The sequence below is a fragment of the Bombina bombina genome, chromosome 7 (genome assembly GCF_027579735.1).
Source record: "Bombina bombina isolate aBomBom1 chromosome 7, aBomBom1.pri, whole genome shotgun sequence".
In the NCBI taxonomy this organism is placed as follows: domain Eukaryota; kingdom Metazoa; phylum Chordata; class Amphibia; order Anura; family Bombinatoridae; genus Bombina; species Bombina bombina.
Window position 1 is genome coordinate 421410044 of NC_069505.1, and position 22499 is coordinate 421432542.

Sequence of the window (22499 nt, forward strand, 5' to 3'; positions counted from 1 at the left end):
GACGTTCAAGCTTTTTGTCAGGCTTTAGCTAGGATCAAGCCTGTGTTTAAAACTGTTGCTCCACCATGGAGTTTGAACTTAGTTCTTAATGTTTTACAGGGGGTTCCGTTTGAACCCCTTCATTCCATTGATATCAAGTTGTTATCTTGGAAAGTTCTGTTTTTAATGGCGATTTCCTCGGCTCAAAGAGTCTCTGAGTTATCTGCCTTACATTGTGATTCTCCTTATCTGATTTTTCATTCAGACAAGGTAGTTCTGCGTACTAAACCTGGGTTCCTACCTAAGGTGGTCACTAACAGGAATATCAATCAAGAGATTGTGGTTACATCTTTGTGTCCTAATCCTTCTTCGAAAAAGGAACGTCTGCTACACAATCTAGATGTAGTCCGTGCCCTGAAATTTTATCTACAGGCAACTAAGGATTTTCGACAAACGTCTTCCCTGTTTGTCGTTTATTCTGGTCAGAGGAGAGGTCAAAAAGCTTCGGCTACCTTTTGGCTTCGTAGCATAATACGGTTAGCCTATGAGACTGCTGGACAGCAGCCTCCTGAAAGAATTACAGCACATTCTACTAGAGCTGTGGCTTCCACTTGGCCTTTAAGAATGAGGCTTCTGTTGAACAGATTTGCAAGGCTGCAACTTGGTCTTCTCTTCATACTTTTTCCAAATTTTACAAATTTGACACTTTTGCTTCTTCGGAGGCTGTTTTTGGGAGAAAGGTTCTTCAGGCAGTGGTTCCTTCCGTATAAAGAGCCTGCCTGTCCCTCCCGTCATCCGTGTACTTTAGCTTTGGTATTGGTATCCCATAAGTAATGGATGATCCGTGGACTGGATACACTTAACAAGAGAAAACATAATTTATGCTTACCTGATAAATTTATTTCTCTTGTAGTGTATCCAGTCCACGGCCCGCCCTGTCACTTTAAGGCAGGTAATTTTTCCATTAAACTACAGTCACCACTGTACCCTATGGTTTTCCTTTCTCTGCATGTTTTCGGTCGAATGACTGGTAATGGCAGTTAGGGGAGGAGCTATATAGCAGTTCTGCTGGGTGAATCCTCTTGCACTTCCTGTTGGGGAGGAGTTAATATCCCATAAGTAATGGATGATCCGTGGACTGGATACACTACAAGAGAAATAAATTTATCAGGTAAGCATAAATTATGTTATATATATATATATGTATGTGTGTCTACATGTTTATATGTATGTGGGTATATTTTTGTCTGTATGTATATGTCTGTTTATATGTTTATCTGCGTGTGTGTGTGTGGGTATATGTGTGTCTGCATGTATATGTGTGTGTGGGGGTATATGTGTGTCTGCATATATATCTGGGTATTATATTGTCTGCTTGTATATGTCTGTGTGTGTTTCTATGTGTGTGTGGGTATATGTGTGTCTGTATGTGTGTGTGGGTATATGTGTGTCTGCATGTATGTCTGTGAATATATGTGTGTCCGCTTGTATGTAGGTATATGTCTCTCTGTATATGTCTCTATGTGGGTATATGTGTGTATGTATGTATATGTCTGTGTGGGTATATGTATATGTCTGTGTGTGGGTACATGTGTGGGCATATGTGTATCTGTATGTATATGTCTGTGTGTGGGTATATGTGTGTCTGTATGTCTGTGTGTGGGTACATGTGTGTCTGTATGTATATGTATGTGTGTGGGTATAAGTGTGTCTCCATGTATATATGTGTGTGGGTATATGTGAATCTGTATATGTCTGTGTGTCTGTATATGTCTGTGTGGGTATATGTGTGTCTGCATGTATATATGTGTGTGGGTATATGTCTGTATGTATATTTCTGTGTGGGGGTATATGTGTGTTGGTATGTATATTTCTGTGTGTGGGTATATGTGTGTCTGCATGTATATATGTGTGTGGGTATATGTATGTATATTTCTGTGTGTGGGTATATGTGTATCTGTGTATATATATATATATGTCTGTGTGTTGTCAGGTGTTCAGTATTTCCACCACCTGTCTAGTAAAATTTGTACAATAAATGTCCACATTTTTTAATTCTCCAGAGCATCAGATAATTTTTTAAAGGCTTCCTTTATGAAGTTGTTGCAAATTAGTGGAGCTGGTTCTTGAATGCAATTGCATTTTTTTCGACCATGGCAGTATTTACAAACATACACCTAGATTTAGAGTTTTGTCGGTAAAAACCAGCGTAACTAACGCAGCTTTTTTTCCTACCGCTGCTTCCAAACAACGCTGGTATTTAGAGTTGTCTGAGGGGCTGCGTTAGGCTCCAAAAATGGAGCGTTAAGACGAATTTACCGCCACTTCAACCCTCAGTACCAGCATTGCTTACGGTAGCGGTAAGCTGGCAAAACGTGCTCGTGCACAATTTCCCCATAGGAAACAGTGGGGCAGTTTGGGCTGAAAACAAACCTAACACCTGCAAAAAAGCAGCATTAAGCTCCTAACGCAGCCCCATTGTTTCCTATGGGGAAACACTTTCTAAGTCTGCACCTAACACCCTAACATGAACCCCGTGTCTAAACACCCCTAACCTTACACTTATTAACCCCTAATCTGCCGCCCCTGCTATCGCTGACACCTGCATAAAATTATTAACCTCTAATCTGCCGCTCCGGACACCGCCGTAGCCTACATTATCCCTATGAACCCCTAATCTGCTGCCCCCAACATCGCAGACACCTACATAATATTTATTAACCCCTAATCTGCCCCCCCCAACGTTGCCGCCAACTAACTTCAAGTATTAACCCCTAATCTGCCGATCGGACCTCGCCGCTACTATAATAAATGTATTAACCCCTAAAGCTAACCCTAACACCCCCCTAAGTTAAATGTTATTTTAATCTAACAAAATAAATTAACTCTTATTAACTAAAGTATTCCTATTTAAAACTAAATACTTACCTGTAAAATAAACCCTAATATAGCTACAATATAACGAATAATTATATTGTAGCTATTTTAAGATTTATATTTATTTTAAGGCAACTTAGTATTTATTTTAACTAGGTAAAATAGCTATTAAATAGTTATTTACTATTTAATAGCTACCTAGTTAAAATAATTACAAAATTACCTGTAAAATAAATTCTAACCTAAATTACAATTAAACCTAACACTACACTATCAATAAATTAATTAAATAAATTACCTACAATTACATACAATTAAATAAACTAAACTAAATTGCAAAAAAAAACCCCCACTAAATTACAAAAAATAAAAAAAGATTACAAGAATATTAGGCTAATTACACCTACTCTAAGCCCCCTAATAAAATAAAAAAGCCCCCCAAAATAATAAAGGTCCCTACCCTATTCTAAATTATAAAGTAATCAGCTCTTTTGCCTGTAAAAAAAAATACAACCCCCCAACATTAAAACCCACCACCCACATACCCCTACTCTAACCCACCCAAACCCCCCTTAAATAAACCTAACACTACCCACCTGAAGATCTCCCTACCTTGAGTCGTCTTCACCCAGCCAGGCCGAAGTCTTCATCCGATGGGGCAGAAGAGGACATCCAGACCGGCAGAAGTCTTCATCATATCCGGGCAAAAGAGGACATCCGGACCGGCAGACATCTTCATCCAAGCGGCATCTTCTATCTTCATCCATCTGGAGCGGAGTCATCTTCTTCCCAGCCGACGCGGATCCATCCTCTTCAACCGACGCCTACTCGCCGAATGAAGGTTCCTTTAAATGACGTCATCCAAGATGGCGTCCCTCAAATTCCGATTGGCTGATAGGATTCTATCAGCCAATCGGAATTAAGGTAGGAAAAATCTGATTGGCTGATTCAATCAGCCAATCAGATTCAAGTTCAATCCGATTGGCTGATCCAATCAGCCAATCAAATTGAGCTCGCATTCTATTGGCTGATCGGAACAGCCAATAGAATGCGAGCTCAATCTGATTGGCTGATTGGATCAGCCAATCAGATTTTTCCTACCTTAATTCCGATTGGCTGATAGAATCCTATCAGCCAATCGGAATTCGAGGGACGCCATCTTGGATGACATCATTTAAAGGAACCTTCATTCGGCGAGTAGGCGTCAGTTGAAGAGGATTTATCTGCGTCGGCTGGGAAGAAGATGGCTACGGATGGATGAAGATAGAAGATGCCGCTTGGATGAAGATGTCTGCCGGTCTGGATGTCCTCTTCTGCCCCATCGGATGAAGACTTCGGCCCGGCTGGGTGAAGACGACTCAAGGTAGGGAGATCTTCAGGGGGGGCAGTGTTAGGTTTATTTAAGGGGGGTTTGGGTGGGTTAGAGTAGGGGTATGTGGGTGGTGGGTTTTAATGTTGGGGGGTTGTATTTTTTTTACAGGCAAAATAGCTGATTACTTTGGGGCATGCCCCGCAGAAAGCCCTTTTAAGGGCTGGTAAAAGAGCTGATTACTTTTTAATTTAGAATAGGGTAGGGACCTTTATTATTTTGGGGGGCTTTTTTATTTTATTAGGGGGCTTAGAGTAGGTGTAATTAGTCTAATATTCTTGTAATCTTTTTTTATTTTTTGTAATTTAGTGTTTGTTTTTTTTGTAATTTAGTTTAGTTTATTTAATTGTATGTAATTGTAGGTAATTTATTTAATTAATTTATTCATAGTGTAATGTTAGGTTTAATTGTAACTTAGGTTAGGATTTATTTTACAGGTAATTTTGTAATTATTTTAACTACGTAGCTATTAAATAGTAAATAACTATTTAATAACTATTGTACCTAGTTAAAATAAATACAAAGTTGCCTGTAAAATAAATATAAATCCTAAAATAGCGACAATATAATTATTCGTTATATTGTAGCTATATTAGGGTTTATTTTACAGGTAAGTATTTAGTTTTAAATAGGAATACTTTAGTTAATAAGAGTTAATTTATTTTGTTAGATTAAAATTATATTTAATTTAGGGGGGTGTTAGGGTTAGACTTAGCTTTAGGGGTTAATACATTTATTATAGTAGCGGCGAGGTCCGGTCGGCAGATTAGGGGTTAATACTTGAAGTTAGGTGGCGGCGACGTTGGGGTGGGGCAGATTAGGGGTTAATAAATATTATGTAGGTGTCGGTAATGTTAGGGGCAGCAGATTAGGGGTTCATAGGGATAATGTAGGTGGCGGCGATGTGCGGTCGGCAGATTAGGGGTTAAAAATATTTATTATAGTGGCGGCGATGTGGGGGGATCTCGGTTTAGGGGTACATAGGTAGTTTATGGGTGTTATGTGAACTTTAGAGCACTGTAGTTAAGAGCTTTATATACCGGCGTTAGCCCATAAAGCTCTTAACTACAGCCTTTCCATGGGCGGTAGGAGTCTTGTCGGTAGAGGTGTAACGCTCACTTCAGCCAAGACTCTAAATACCGGCGTTAGGAAGATCCCATTGAAAAGATAGGATACACAAAAGTCGCGGCTTGAAAGTGAGAGGTACACCTTTACCTGGCCGACTCTAAATACCAGCGGGCGGCCAAAAGCAGCGTTAGGAGCCCTTAACGCTGCTTTTGACGGCTGACGCCAAACTCTAAATCTAGGCAATAGTGTGTCAAGGCAGAGTGTGAATGATCTGACGCGTTTCGCGCATGCTCAGATGTGCTGAGACCATGGCAAAATGAGTTGCTAAAGATACATGCACACTCCTGAACCTACCTGGGTATGCTCTTCAACAAATGATACCAGGAATAGAAAGCAAATTTGAAAAAAAGAAACATTTTGCTAAATGCTACTGTGGTCGTACGTTTGGTTGTCTCACGTTGTTATCTGTATAATATACGGCATATGTGTCTATTAAATAATACAAAAATATCTATGTGTCCATCCCACCCACTACCTATATACTATACTATAGTGGTCAATATAGGGTTAATGAATCTTGACCATATGTTCGTATATAACATCTAAAATGACCTAAAATGACGTCTGTGGCCATTTCAGGGTGTATTGAACAAACATATTGAGAAGGTCACTTCTGCACTTTATCATCAAGTTCCTTTCCTTTCGGAATCAGATAAGTGCAAAAAGGTCCTGAAAACCTGTGAAAAAATATCAATAAAATGGATTGTAATTACTGAGGTGAATGTCCGTGGATCAGATTGATGACTTTTCCAATAACCAATCGGATATTTTTCCAATATGGAAATGTTGTTATCGATAACATGGTCATCATTCTGCTCTAAAATACAGCAGATAAACAAGAGCATCAATATCAGAATCAACCCCCAAATTTGGAATGAACTATACTGGATTTTAAATTTCTACCTTAAAGGGACAGTATACACTCATTTTCATATAACTGCATGTAATAGACACTACTATAAAGAATAAGATGCACAGATACTGATATAAAAATCCAGTATAAAACTGTTTAAAAACTTACTTAGAAGCTCTCCGTTTAGCTCTGTTGAAAAGGTAACTGGAAAGCCCACTGCAAGTGGCAAATAAGACCCCCCCCCCCTTCTTTTGCATATGAAAAGACTCTACACAAAGAGGAGCAAGCTGGAGTAGGTAGCTGACGGTATTCTCTTAAAACCTTGGGGCTTGGTTAGGAGTCTGAAAATCAGAGCAATGTTATTTAAAAATAAGCAAAACTATACATTTAAAAAAAACTAAAAACTTTATGGGCTATATAAATAGATTATCTACAAAACATTTATGCAAAGAAAAAATTAGTGTATAATGTCCCTTTAAAGGGATAGTAAAGTCAAGATGTATCTCAAATTGACTGGTTAGAGCACAACATTTTAAACAACTTGCTTCTATTGTCATTTTTTCTTCGTTTTTCTTTGTATCCTTTGTTAAAGAGTAGTCCTAAGTGAGCTCAGGAACGTGTACGTGTCTATTGCCATCTGGCAGCATTGTTTGCAACAATGTTTATAGCAGTGTTATACAATGTTGGAAGCATGGCTGCCAGATACCACTATAAACATGTGCACACTCCTATCAGCCTACCTAGGCTTACTCTTCAACAAAGGATACCAAGAGATCAAAGCAAATTGGAAAGTTGTTTAGAATTGTATGTTCTATGTCAATCATGAAATTACTTGACTTAAAATATTTTAAAATGGAACTGCATTCTTTTTAATATTATTATTTTTTACGCACATAGATCCCTTTTTTACCTATTTGTCTACATTCTATTGTTTAAGGTTATCTAGAGGATGAAGTTTCTAATGAGCCAGATTTGGAGATTTTTTGGGGACTATGTAGATTTGGAGCATTAGAAGCACAAAACAACAGGAATCAGAAGGTTCGCCTGCTCTCCCTCTTCTCTTTTTTTTCTGGCAACCAAGGAGTTCAAAATACATTGACCAATAACATTGCAAAACTCTTAGCAAATAAAGGGCGGCCCATAAACTGGAACTGGTTTCTGAATTATTTCTGTGCTTTATAGATCTACTTTATGGTCTTTTGCACGTTTTGCCCAGCATAAACACAGCCAGTTCCAGGAGGTTAAAAGACAATTTAATTTCTGGTAGTTTTATTACATTTTGTTGTTGTTAAATCTCAGTAATGTGAGCATTTGTAAAAGACCTTCCATTTGGAAGCAATTAACTGTAGGATTTTGATTTTCTTCTGTGTATATAACAGCAGCCCAGAATTTACAGGGATAATCACATGGAAAAATAATTATGCTCTTGTCTGTAGCGTGTTTTCTGTCTTTTATACCCAGACTCGAGATGAGGAATTCTGCTGGTGTTTGGGGACTGCATTAAAGGGACAGCAAATACATTTACATTTTAATATAAACCTAAACTGTTTAATTATGACTAGCAAAAACAATTGCAATTCATTTTCCCCCTTTTTCCTGTACTTTAATTCTGAAAATTGTGGTGATTCCTATGTTTTTCTGGGCAGCTTATACACAAAAGAATGTAGAGATGAGAAAGCTTTAGTGAATCAGTTGAATACAGTAATATAGGGACTCGGGAGGCTGGAGGGAGCTTTAGTGAATAAGGTACATAGAATAACATAGGGACAGGTGAGGCTGGATAGAGCTTTAGTGAATCAGGTACATAGAATAACATAGGAACAGGTGAGGCTGGAGGTAGCTTTAGTGAATCGGGTACATAGAATAACATAGGGATAGGTGAGGTTGGAGGGAGCTTTAGTGAATCAGGTACATAGAATAACATAGGGACAGGTGAGGCTGGAGGGAGCTTTAGTGAATCAGGTACATAGAATAACATAGGGACTGGTGAGGCTGGAGGGAGCTTTAGCGAATCAACTACATAGAATAACATAGGGACAGGTGAGGCTGGAGGGAGCTTTAGTGAATCAGGTACATAGAATAACATAGGGACAGGTGAGGCTGGAGGGAGCTTTAGTGAATCAGGTACATATAATAACAGAGACAGGTGAGGCTGGAGGGAGCTTTAGTGAATCAGTTACATAGAATAACATAGGGACTGGTGAGGCTGGAGGGAGCTTTAGTGAATCAGGTACATAGAATAACATAGGGACAGGTGAGGCTGGAGAGAGCTTTAGTGAATCAGGTACATAGAATAACATAGGGACAGGTGAGGCTGGAGGGAGCTTAAGTGAATCAGGTACATAGAATAACATAGGGACAGGTGAGTCTGGAGAGAGCTTTAGTGAATCAGGTACATAGAATAACATAGGAACAGGTGAGGCTGAAGGGAGCTTTAGTGAATCAGCTACATACATTAACATAGGGACAGGTGAGGCTGGAGGGAGCTTTAGTAAATCAGGTACATATAATAACATAGGGACTGGTGAGGCTGGAGGATGCTTTAGTGAATCAGCTACATAGAATAACATAGGGACAGGTGAGGCTGGAGGGAGCTTTAGTGAATCAGCTACATAGAATAACATAGGGACAGGTTAGGCTGGAGGGAGCTTTAGTGAATCAGGTACATAGAATAACATCGGGATAGGTGAGGCTGGAAGGAGCTTTACTAAATGAGCTGCATAGCATAACATAGGGACTGGTGAGGCTGGAGAGAGCTTTAGTGAATCAGGTACATAGAATAACATAGGGACAGGTGAGGCTGGAGGGAGCTTTAGTAAATCAGGTACATATAATAACATAGGGACTGGTGAGGCTGGAGGATGCTTTAGTGAATCAGCTACATAGAATAACATAGGGACAGGTGAGGCTGGAGGGAGCTTTAGTGAATCAGGTACATAGAATAACATAGGGACAGGTGAGGCTGGAGGGAGCTTTAGTGAATCAGCTACATAGAATAAAATAGGGACAGGTGAGGCTGGAGGGAGCTTTAGTGAATCAGCTACATAGAATAACATAGGGACAGGTGAGGCTGGAGGGAGCTTTAGTAAATCAGGTACATAGAATAACAGGGACAGGTGAGGCTGGAAGCAGCTTTACTGAATGAGCTGCATAGCATAATATAGCGACTGGTGAGGCTGGAGGGAGCTTTAGTGAATCAGCTAAACAGAATAACAAATAAACTGGTGAAGCTAGAGGGAGCTTTAGTGGATCAGGTACATAGAATAACATAGGGACAGGTGTGGCTGGAGGGAGCTTTAGTGAATCAGTTACATAGAATAACATAGGGACAGGTGAGGCTGGAGGGAGCTTTACTGAATGAGCTGCATAGCATAACATAGGGACAGGTGAGGCTGGAGGGAGCTTTAGTGAATCAGTTACATAGAATAACATAGGGACAGGTGAGGCTGGAGGGAGCTTTAGTGAATTAGGTACATTGTATAACACAGGGACAGGTGAGGCTGGAGGATGCTTTAGTGAATCAGCTACATAGATTAACATAGGGACAGGTGAGGCTGGAGGGAGCTTTAGTGAATCAGGTACATAGAATAACATAGGGACAGGTGAGGCTGGAGGGAGCTTTAGTGAATCAGCTATATAGAATAACATAGGGACAGGTGAGGCTGGAGGGAGCTTTAGTGAATCAGCTACATAGAATAACATAGGGACAGGTTAGGCTGGAGGGAGCTTTAGTGAATCAGGTACATAGAATAACATAGGGACTGGTGAGGCTGGAGGTAGCTTTAGTGAATTAGGTACATTGTATAACACAGGGACAGGTGAGGCTGGAGGATGCTTTAGTGAATCAGCTACATAGATTAACATAGGGACAGGTGAGGCTGGAGGGAGCTTTAGTGAATCAGGTACATAGAATAACATAGGGACAGGTGAGGCTGGAGGGAGCTTTAGTGAATCAGCTACATAGAATAACATAGGGACAGGTGAGGCTGGAGGGAGCTTTAGTAAATCAGGTACATAGAATAACAGGGACAGGTGAGGCTGGAAGCAGCTTTACTGAATGAGCTGCATAGCATAATATAGCGACTGGTGAGGCTGGAGGGAGCTTTAGTGAATCAGCTAAACAGAATAACAAATAAACTGGTGAAGCTAGAGGGAGCTTTAGTGGATCAGGTACATAGAATAACATAGGGACAGGTGTGGCTGGAGGGAGCTTTAGTGAATCAGTTACATAGAATAACATAGGGACAGGTGAGGCTGGAGGGAGCTTTACTGAATGAGCTGCATAGCATAACATAGGGACAGGTGAGGCTGGAGGGAGCTTTAGTGAATCAGTTACATAGAATAACATAGGGACAGGTGAGGCTGGAGGGAGCTTTAGTGAATTAGGTACATTGTATAACACAGGGACAGGTGAGGCTGGAGGATGCTTTAGTGAATCAGCTACATAGATTAACATAGGGACAGGTGAGGCTGGAGGGAGCTTTAGTGAATCAGGTACATAGAATAACATAGGGACAGGTGAGGCTGGAGGGAGCTTTAGTGAATCAGCTATATAGAATAACATAGGGACAGGTGAGGCTGGAGGGAGCTTTAGTGAATCAGCTACATAGAATAACATAGGGACAGGTTAGGCTGGAGGGAGCTTTAGTGAATCAGGTACATAGAATAACATAGGGACTGGTGAGGCTGGAGGTAGCTTTAGTGAATAAGGTAAACAGACTAACAAATAAACTGGTGAATCTAGAGGGAGCTTTAGTGGATCAGGTACATAGAATAACATAGGGACAGGTGTGGCTGGAGGGAGCTTTAGTGAATCAGTTACATAGAATAACATAGGGACAGGTGAGGCTGGAGGGAGCTTTAGTGAATTAGGTACGTTGTATAACACAGGGACAGGTGAGGCTGGAGGGAGCTTTAGTGAATCAGGTACAAAGAATAACATATGGACAGGTGAGGCTGGAGGGAGCTTTAGTGAATCAGCTATATAGAATAACATAGGGACAGGTGAGGCTGGAGGGAGCTTTAGTGAATCAGCTACATAGAATAACATAGGGACAGATGAGGCTGGAGGAAGCTTTAGTAAATCAGGTACATAGAATAACATAGGGACAGGTGAGGCTGGAGGAAGCTTTAGTAAATCAGGTACATAGAATAACATAGGGACAGGTGAGGCTGGAAGGAGCTTTACTGAATGAGCTGCATAACATAACATAGGGACTGGTGAGGCTGGAGGTAGCTTTAGTGAATAAGGTAAACAGACTAACAAATAAACTGGTGAAGCTAGAGGGAGCTTTAGTGGATCAGGTACATAGAATAACATAGGGACAGGTGTAGAAAAAGAAAAAGACAGAGAGCGCAACCCACTCTAAGAGTAATACAGCTTTAATAGTCCAGTATAAAACGTTGAAGTGAATACACGTACAATGTTTAAAATATAAAAAAACACAATCACCACTCCTCCGTTTCTGTCACCGGCATCTGTATGTGTCAAGGTGGTAACAAACTTCCACGCTCCTTCATCTGGCTTCCGGAAAGCCTCAGGACGTTGTGTTAGAAAGAAAAGTCCACTGCAGTATGTCCGGTGTCGTCGGGCTTCTGGTGTGCAGATGTATGGCAGCCTCTACGCGTTTCGTCAGGCACCGGCCTGACTTTCTCAAGAGTTCGTATGTAATTCTTACAACAAACCGTTCTTTTTAAATCCCAGAGCTGGCGCGCCTCTGTATTCTCAGTCTCTGATTGACTGGCTCGCCCCCTGGTTCTCAAGTTGTGATTGGCTGGTTAACCGGAATTGTTCCCATACTAAGGCCTCGCTTCCATTGAGTCGTAATTCAGTTTGCGTGCACTCGCAAACCGATAAATATGCTGTCGGAAGCAATATCGTTTATCGACTGTTTCCAATGGCGCGTTATACCTCAATATCGGCAGCCGGACTTCGGCTGCCGAAAAGATCTTCGCGTCCCATAGAAAGTAATAGAAGCCGTTAATCGATAAATTATACCAGGTTTCCAATGAAAGCGCTAACCGTTAATACATTGTCGGAGGCTGTCGATACATTGAGAAATATTACCCCCAGCTCAACTAGGTGTAAAAGAGGAAAATTGTGCTTTCTGAGACCTATTTTCTATTTAAATTATAAAACTTGCAAATAATGCAAGTGTTTTAATGTAGAAATAAATTGTTATAAGTAATATTTATTGTTGTCTCATGTATAGAAATAGTTGAACTTATATTCTAATAGAAATATCAATATATATTTAAATATAATAATATATGCAAGAACATATATACAGAATGCAAACTAGACCTATGCCTAGGGCAGCAATAAATATTACTTATATTTATGAAGTGTTAAATATAATTATATTAGAAAATAGTATTTGATTATTAAAAATATGGATAAGTGTTTTTTATTTTTCTTGAGAGGCGATCACAGGTAAGAAGCACGGACGTTAAACGTAAATTCTATAGCGTAAGGTCGGGTTACCTTAGCAACTAATTGATTTTCAAGAAATCCGACGTTAGATGGAAGCGTTAACACAACGTTAACTTACAGCTACACGAAAAGAGCGACTGCGCGCAACACGCTAATCTTTTCAATGGAAACCTGGTACTAAAATGCAGCCGTAAATTACTTTTAGCTGTCGGCCGCTTCGGTAGCTTACGGCTCCATTTTTAACGACTCAATGGAAGCGAGGCCATAGATGGGCCGGTATGAAAAGTTTATCGTCACTAATATCAAATAAACAAATAAATAAAACATATTACAATTGGGTTAAAAGTGGCATTAAAACAAAACTAAAATAGATTACATTAAAACAAAACCTTAAAAGGTTGAAAAAAGGGTAGAGTACGAACAGCTATCTCGCGCTACATGTATTATATGTGTAAGTGAGGTTTCTAAGGGTAGATCTTACTAATTTATGTCTACACATACAGAGATCGCAGAATGTATTTAAATTGTCTGTGTGCATAATTGCTTTAAAAGTGACCAACCTACATGTTCCAAAAATACGATATCAAAGAATGGTGCTGTGTATTAAAATGTACATACAGTTGAAGTTTCCTTTATTGCCTTTAATGGTGTTTAGATGTTTTTTAGGTATAAAGTGTAAAATCTTCAGGATATATTTGAGATATGCCTTATTATATTTAATTGTGTTTAGGTTTCAATCCTCTATTAATTTTATACCTAGTTGTTTATAGAACTGACCTTCTATTTACATGAAGGCTTGCAGGTCTAAATCTATATTAAGTCCTTTCTCATTAGTTGTGCCTAAAGTTTGAAGTTCGTGAATCCAGAAGGTTTCACGTTGCCTCAAACTTCTAAGTCTATTTTTAGAACTATTAGGGGGTGTCCAATCGAGCACCATAATTTTAAGTCCAGATGGGTCAGCCCTATGATGTTTTAGAAAATGGAAAGGGACACTATGATTTTCCATTTTATTGTTTATATTATTGAGATGTTCATTGAATCTATTCCTAATAAGTCTTTTGGTGCGCCCTATATAGAAGCTCTGACAATCACATATTAATAAGTAGACAACAAAAGTTGATTTACACGAATTCTGATGTTTAACTTTATATGTCTTAGAATTGGTAATATTATTAACCCCTTAATGACCGGACCATTTTTCAATTTTCTTACCCTTAATGACAATGGCTATTTTTACATTTCTGCTGTGTTTGTGTTTAGCTGTAATTTTCCTCTTACTCGTTTACTGTACCCACACATATTATATACCGTTTTTCTCATCATTAAATGGACTTTCTAAAGATACCATTATTTTCATCATATCTTATAATTTACTAAAAAAAATATATGATAAAATATGATAAAATATGAGGAAAAAATGGAAAAAAACACACTTTTTCTAACTTTGACCCCCAAAATCTGTTACACATCTACAATCACCAAAAAACACCCATGCTAAATAGCTTATAAATTTTGTCCTGAGTTTAGAAATACCCAATGTTTACATGTTCTTTGCTTTTTTTGCAATTTATGGGGCAATAAATACAAGTAGCACTTTGCTATTTCCAAACCACTTTTTTTCAAAATTAGCGCTAGTTACTTTGGAACCCTGATATCTGTCAGGAATACCTGAATATCCCTTGACATGTATATATTTTGTTTTAGAAGACATCCCAAAGTATTGATCTAGACCCATTTTGGTATATTTCATGCCACCATTTCACCGCCAAATGCGATAAAAAAAAAAAAAAGTTAACTTTTTCACAAATTTTGTCACAAACTTTAGGTTTCCCACTGAAATTATTTACAAACAGCTTCTGCAATTATGGCACAAATGGTTGTAAATGCTTCTCTGGGATCCCCTTTTTCAGAAATAGTATATGGAAAAAACAGCACTACCAAAAGTGTGTTTTAGGGAAAGAGAGGTGCGCCTATTCAATGCTATTCTTAAAGTGAAAGTTATAATTATGATATTTTCTATTATTTCCTGTAAAGAATATATAATATAAAACAATATAATATGAAACAAAAATACAACACTAAAATTATAGTATATATATATAAGAATGATCAACAAATGAAATATAATAAATACTTATTGAATTCCTCGGTATTGATATACAGAAAAAGAAAAGTCCATGTATATTCATGAGCCTGATGAAACGGCGAGCAGCCGAGAAACGCGTAGCGAAGTTTTAAGTATTTTAATAAAAGTTTTTATATTGTTCTACCTTGCTTTGAACTGTTCTTTTCCACTGGACTTGTGAGAGCACATTTCTTTCGGAAGTCAGCCGAACGGCTTTACAAAGTTTCGGTCCGCTCGATATTGCACTGATTGTGCACATACGTTTGTGAGTATTCACATCTACCCTCTGATAGTAGTTCCATACTGGTCAGGGTTATCTGCACCAAAGGTGTTCTATGCTTTATTTCTCTTAGGGGCCAGATTGTCGCCGGGAGCACACCGGGGCCTGATTGTTGCCGGGAGCATACCGGGAGAGAAAGAGTCAGCCGAACGGCTCAGAAGTTTCGGCTTGTGGATTATTGCACTGGAAGTGCAATTACCTTTGTGAGTATTAGTATTTCTCTTTTATTGGAAATCTCACTCATTATTGGGTTTATCTGCACCAGAGCGCCTCTTCCCTCTTTTGTCATTCCCAGGACCAAGCTTCTTTTTCAGAAATAACAGACTTATATGGCTTTGTGGTTGCTTTTTGGTAATTAGAAGGCCGCTAAATGCCGCTGCACACCACACGTGTATTATGTCCAGGAGTGAAGGGGTTAATTAGGGAGCTTGTAGGGTTAATTTTAGCTTTAGTGTAGTGTAGTAGACAACCCCAAGTATTGATCTAGGCCCATTTTGGTATATTTTATGCCACCATTTCACCGCCAAATGCGAGCAAATAAAAAAAAAAAACTTTACATTTTTCACAATTTTAGGTTTCTCACTGAAATTATTTACAAACAGCTTGTGCTATTATGGCAGAAATTGTTGTAAAAGCTTCTCTGGGATCCCCTTTGTTCAGAAATAGCAGATTTATATGGCTTTGGCGTTGCTTTTTGTAATTAGGAGGCTGCTAAATGCTGCTGCGCACCACACGTGAATTATGCCCAGCAGTGAAGGGGTTAAATTAGGTAGCTTGTAGGGAGCTTGCAGGGTTAATTTTAGAGATCAGCCTCCCACCTGACACATCCCACCCCCTGATCCCTCCCAAACAGCTCTCTTCCCTCCCCCACCCCACAATTGTTACCGCCATCTTAAGTACTGGCAGAAAGTCTGCCAGTACTAAATAAAATAGTTTTTTTTTTTTTTTTAAATAAAAATTATAAAATATTTTAGTTGTGATGGACCCCTGCCTTAGCACCAACCTCCCTGATCCCCCCCTCCAGCTCTCTAACCCTCTCCCCTACCTAATTACCGCCATCTTGGGTACTGGCAGCTGTCTGCCAGTACCCAGTTTGGCCCCACAAACCAAACAATTTTAATGTTATTTATAATTTTTATTTGTATGCTTAATTATTTCTGTAGTGTAGCAGCCCCCCCCACAATACCCCCACCCCCTCCCCCGCCCCGATCCTTTTAAATGTAAAAAAAAAAAAAAACTTTTTTTCCCCTTCCTTTTTCATTGGTGTCAGTGTGGCTAATGTGCGCATGTGCACGCGCGCGCACGTGCACACGCACACCCGCGCATGTGCACGCGCGCATCGTGCATGCGCGCATCGTGCACGCGCGCACACACGCTCCCTCCTCCCACCAGACAAAGGCACCATCGGCACCATCACTACCGGTGCAGAGAGGGCCACAGAGTGGCTCTCTCTGCATCGGAGTCTTGTAAAGGGGTATTGCAGGATGCCTCCATATTGAGGCATCACTGCAATACCCTCAGAGCTGCTGGAAATGATTGTGATCACTTCCAGCACTCTGTTAGACAACTGACGTACCAGGTACGTCCATTGTCATTAACTGCTTGTTAATGCATGACGTACCTGGTACGTCAGTTGTCATTAAGGGGTTAAAGGATTCTCCCTTTATAATTCTACTGCACATATTGCAGTTCTTAATTCCACAAGGCCACGTTCCGTTTGATCTGCTTAACCAGTGTTTCGTTTCAGTTTGGGAGGGCCTCTGAGTACCCTTAAGTTTTGAGGGTGCCAAAATGTTTTTCAAATCTGATTTTTCTTAAAAGTTATGATTGGTTTGTATGACAATGTTTTACCCAGTATGGGATCGGAAGTAAGTATGCTCCAATGTTTTTTGAGAATATGTTCAATCTCCCTACTACGCTGATTATAAGTTGTGATAAATCTGATGTTATTATCTAGTTTATCATTTTTGTTATTATTTATATTATTATTGTTATCTCAGGGAATTAACATTGTCTCTCTATCCATATTTGTCACCTTCTCTTTAACGATAGAAAGCAAGTTTTCGTTATACCCTTTTTCCCTGAATCTCCTATCTAAGTCTCTGGATTCTTTGTGAAAATTATCTAAGTGCATGCAGTTTCTTCGTATTCTTTGATATTGCCCAAGTGGAATATTGTGTTTCCACCTGGGCAGGTGTCCACTATTAGCACTCAGAAAACCGTTTTTATCTGTTGGTTTTCTGTAATTTTGTACGGCAATAAGGCCCTCAGTGTCGACAAATAGGATCAAATCTAGAAATTCCATTTTTTCTTTGTGAATTTTACTCGTAAATTTTAAATTCATGGGATTAGTATTGATAAATTCTATAAAGTTGTTAACTTGGTTTTCTTGGCCTTTCCAAATTATGATTATATCGTCGATATATCTAAAATAGCTGATTAGGTGACTATCATAAGGATTATGTGACCAGATAAATTGGTTTTCAAAATAATTCATAAATAAGTTGGCGTACGATGGGGCAAATGTCGTCCCCATCGCTGTGCCTTGTAACTGTAAATAAAATTCTGAATTAAACTCAAAATAATTATGTTTTAAAATAAAATCTATACCTTTCAGAATAAAGTCTATTTGTATATAGGGGAGGCTACTATTTTTTAGACTTTCTTCCACTGCTTTGGTGCCTAAATCATGGGGGATGCAAGTATACAACGAGGTGACATCGCATGTCACCCATAAATAGTCTTGCTCCCATTTTTTACCTTCAAAGGTTTTGATAGTTTCGGTAGTATCCTTCAAGAATGATTTAGTTGTTTTAACCAATGGTTGGAGAAAATGGTCTATATATACCAAGAGGTTACTGGTTAGGGATTCGATTCCTGAAATGATCTACCTTCCTGGGGGGTCCACCAAGGTCTTATGGACTTTGGGGAGGTGGTCAAATATGGGAATGGAAGGATCCCGGTCTATCAGGAACTGGTATTCTTCGTTATTGAGTATACCATTTGATTTGGCCTCTGTAAGGATGGTATTTAGTTCTTTAACAAATTGGTTAGTGGGATTATATGTTAGTTTTTTGTAGATGTCCTTATCATTTAATATTCTATTTGCTTCTTTTAGATAGTCGACTTTGTCTTGAACTACTACTCCGCTACCTTTATCGGCTGTTTTGATCACAATGTCTGAGTTGTTCTTTAGGGTCCCTAGAGTTTGTCTTTCTTATAAAGTTAGATTATCGTTATATCTACTGACCCATTTGCCATTTTTGTCATTCCATAGCTTAGATAAATCTGCACTCACCATTTTGTTAAATATTTTAATGTGCTCCCCCTGGGCCCCAATTGGGAAGAAATTAGATGGTTTTTTGAAAGAAGTGTGTTCAATTATATCTTCTTCACTACTCTAATATAGACTAAAATTCATTTGTGATTCTTCTAATACACAAGGTTCCTCTACCAGTGATTCTAGAATGTGTAGGGTCTCATTGTCCTCTCTATTTATATTCCCCAATCTTGTGGAAGAACTAGTATCCCGGGGTTGTTGTTTCAGGAAGTATCTCTTCAAAGTCATCTTTCTGATGTATTTTTGCAGATCTATATATGTCTCAAACTTATTAGGTGCTCTTTTGGGTGCAAAGTTGAGACCTTTTGCCAATAAATTGATTTCATTGTCTTTTAATCTATTCTTTGTAAGATCAAATACATTTTCCCTGTTCTTATTTAGAATTTGTTTCTGAGATTTCAGTCTCTGTACGTATCTGCCCCCTCTTGTTCCTCGCTTTTTCTTTTTCTTTTTGCGTTTATATGTAACTCTTTCTCTTCTATATGTCACTGTATTGGAGGTTGTAATGGATCTAATATTCTGTCTGTTCTTGGATATAAAAATGAGACCTATGTGTGTTATTGGACCCTGTTGTTCTTTCGCTTGGTGTTCTTCTATAGTGCTCATGGTTGGAGTTGCTATTCGTTCTTGGTCTGGCTCCCTGTTGGTTATATACCTCATCACTCTGGAAGTTACTTAAAACTTGGTATCTATTATCATGTGTATACTTTTCATCTCTATAACTATGACTTCTATTGTACGAAGGTTGATATGTATAGTCTACCTTTCTGTTTGTATTATATTGGTTATTTTCTCTTGCTGGATAGTATCTATCATTATATATAAATGATTGATTCTCTTTGTAATGGTAGTTATTTCTATTCTCATATATTTGTCTCTGCGGTTTTTTGTTTGTTGTTCTGAGTGTTCTTTCTCTATGTTGTTCTTTATGTTTATTGTTATTGTAGTGATTGTAGCTGTCTTTAGGTATATTTTGTTTATTTTTATTTCCGTTGACATTTATTTTTATGTTTGCATTGTTATTTTCATTCTCTCCCTGTTTGTTGGTCTGTTTTGATCTCTTATATGTGTAGACTCTGTTATTTCTATAGTCATCTAGATCCCTCTGTAATTTCTGTTGTTTAGATCTAGCCAAATCTTCGTTTAGTTTGTCATTACGGATTTGAATGCTATTATTCAATCTTTTCCATTTTTCCTCTTCTTTAAAGGGTTGGATTTTGGGCAAAATGGTGTCTAAAGCTACTTTGACTTTTTGAAGTTTCATTTCCCTATATTTAATAAGGATTTTGATCAGGGTCATGGAACAATCCTGTAAGGCCTTGTCCCAGTCGGTAGTAAATTCTACCTCTTCGAGGTCAAAAGCTGGGTACTTAAAGATTCTAAGGCCTCTAGGGATTACATTGTGTAAGACATAATTATCTAAAAGTAATAAATCCTGCCATTCTTTGACATAATTATTCAATAATTTTTCTAAGTCTCTAAATAGATCAGTAGGATTATCAGTGGGCTCGCTGGTTGTACTTGTAACTTCTAAATTTAAAATATTTTGTGACCTTTGTCTGTTGTGTCTTGACTTGCAGTCACCAAAATTATAGGTTGCTTCACCTGGTGGTGTGTCCATATCTAGTTAGAGACTTAAACAATAATATTTCGAACACTCCCAAAGAAATTTTCTATAACAAGTATATAAACAGCAGTTGGATATAATAACCTCACAGAAGAGGCAAGCGATAGATTTACCACAAAACAGAGGTATTAGGAACTCTGAAAGATGTACACCTAAAGATGGCGATATGAGCCAAGGGTGTGTGGAAATTAGGACCCTTGGGTTATAAATTTAATACTTAGATTACACTAGGTAAGATTCGGTGCATAAAAACACAGATTCAGTTAACAGACAAAAACAATTACTCAAGCTGCGCTTCTTACCATATCCATGAAAAACATGAAAGAATAAAGTAAATAAATATTAGTAAAAAGTAGTTCTGTATAAATAAATCAATTCATATAGCAAATTATCGTCAAGGGTTGTATACATATAACGCAATTTATCATATATACATAATCAGTGGGTCAAACGTGAATGTGGTATAAATGCCAAATATACCATGTATATATACACATATAATACTAAAAACAACCGCTTGTGCTGTTTATCATCCCAAAGTGCAAGAGTGTATATAAAATACTGCTAAGTACTATACTTCCCAAATAATGTTGGGATCTGAGGGTGCTGCTCTCATGTGACGATCAGGGCTGTGCTCCTGATTCTCAAAAGCGCTGTAGAAAAAGAAAAAGACAGAGAGCGCAACCCACTCTAAGAGTAATACAGCTTTAATAGTCCAGTATAAAATGTTGAAGTGAATACACGTACAATGTTTAAAATATAAATAAACACAATCACCACTCCTCCGTTTCTGTCACCGGCATCTGTATGTGTCAAGGTGGTAACAAACTTCCATACTCCTTCATCCGGCTTCCGGAAAGCCTCAGGACGGTGTGTTAGAAAGAAAAGTCCACTGTAGTATGTCCGGTGTCGTCTGGCTTCTGGTGTGCAGATGTATGGCAGCCTCTACGCGTTTCGTCAGGCATCGGCCTGACTTTCTCAAGAGTTAGTATGTAATTCTTACAACAAACCGTTCTTTTTAAATCCCAGAGCTGGCGCGCCTCTGTATTCTCAGTCTCTGATTGGCTGGCGCGCCCCCTGGTTCTCAAGTTGTGATTGGCTGGTTAACCGGAATTGTTCCCATACTGAGATGGGCCAGTATGAAAAGTTTATCGTCACTAATATCAAATAAACAAATAAATAAAACATATTACAATTGGGTTAAAAGTGGCATTAAAACAAAACTAAAATAGATTACATTAAAACAAAACCTAAAAAGGTTGAAAAAAAAGGGTTGAGTACGAACAGCTACTCGCGCTACATGTATTATATGTGTAAGTGAGGTTTCTAAGGGTAGATCTTACTAATTTATGTCTACACATACAGAGATCGCAGAATGTATTTAAATTGTCTGTGTGCATAATTGCTTTAAAAGTGACCAACCTACAAAGATACACCTATGGTCCAAAAATACGATATCAAAGAATGGTGCTGTTTATTAAAATGTACATACAGTTGAAGTTTCCTTTCTTGCCTTTAATGGTGTTTAGATGTTTTTTTAGGTATAAAGGGACAGGTGTGGCTGGAGGGAGCTTCAGTGAATCAGTTACATAGAATAACATAGGGACAGGTGAGGCTGGAGGGAGCTTTAGTGAAGTAGGTACATTGTATAACACAGGGACAGGTGAGGCTGGAGGGAGCTTTAGTGAATCAGGTACAAAGAATGACATAGGGACAGGTGAGGCTGGAGGGAGCTTTAGTGAATCAGTTACATAGAATAACATAGGGACAGGTGCGGCTGCAGGGAGCTTTAGTGAATTAGGTGCATACAATAACATAGAGACAGGTGAGGCTGAAGGGGGCTTTAGTGAATCAGGTACATAGAATAACATAGGGACAGGTGAGGCTGGAGGGAGCTTTAGTGAATCAGTTACATAGAATAACATAGGGACAGGTGAGGCTGGAGGGAGCTTTAATGAATCAGGTGCATAGAATAACATAGGGACAGGTGAGGCTGGAGGGAGCTTTAGTTAATCAGGTACATAGAATAACATAGGGACAGGTGAGGCTGGAGGGAGCGTTAGTGGATCAGGTACATAGAACAACATAGGGACAGGTGAGGCAGGAGGGAGTTTTACTGAATGAGCTGCATATCATAACATAGGGACTGGTGAGGCTAGATGGAGCTTTAGTGAATCAGGTACATAGAATAACATAGGAACAGGTGAGGCTACAGGGAGCTTTAGTGAATAAGGTACATAGAATAACATAGGGATAGGTGAGGCTGGAGGGAGCTTTAGTGAATCAGGTACATAGAATAACATAGGGACAGGTGAGGCTGGAGAGAGCTTTAGTGAATCAGGTACATAGAATAACAGGAACAGGTGAGGCTGAAGGGGGCTTTAATGAATCAGCTACATACAATAACATAGGGACAGGTGAGGCTGGAGGGAGCTTTAGTGAATCAGGTACATAGAATAATATAGGGACTGGTGAGGCTGGAGGGAGC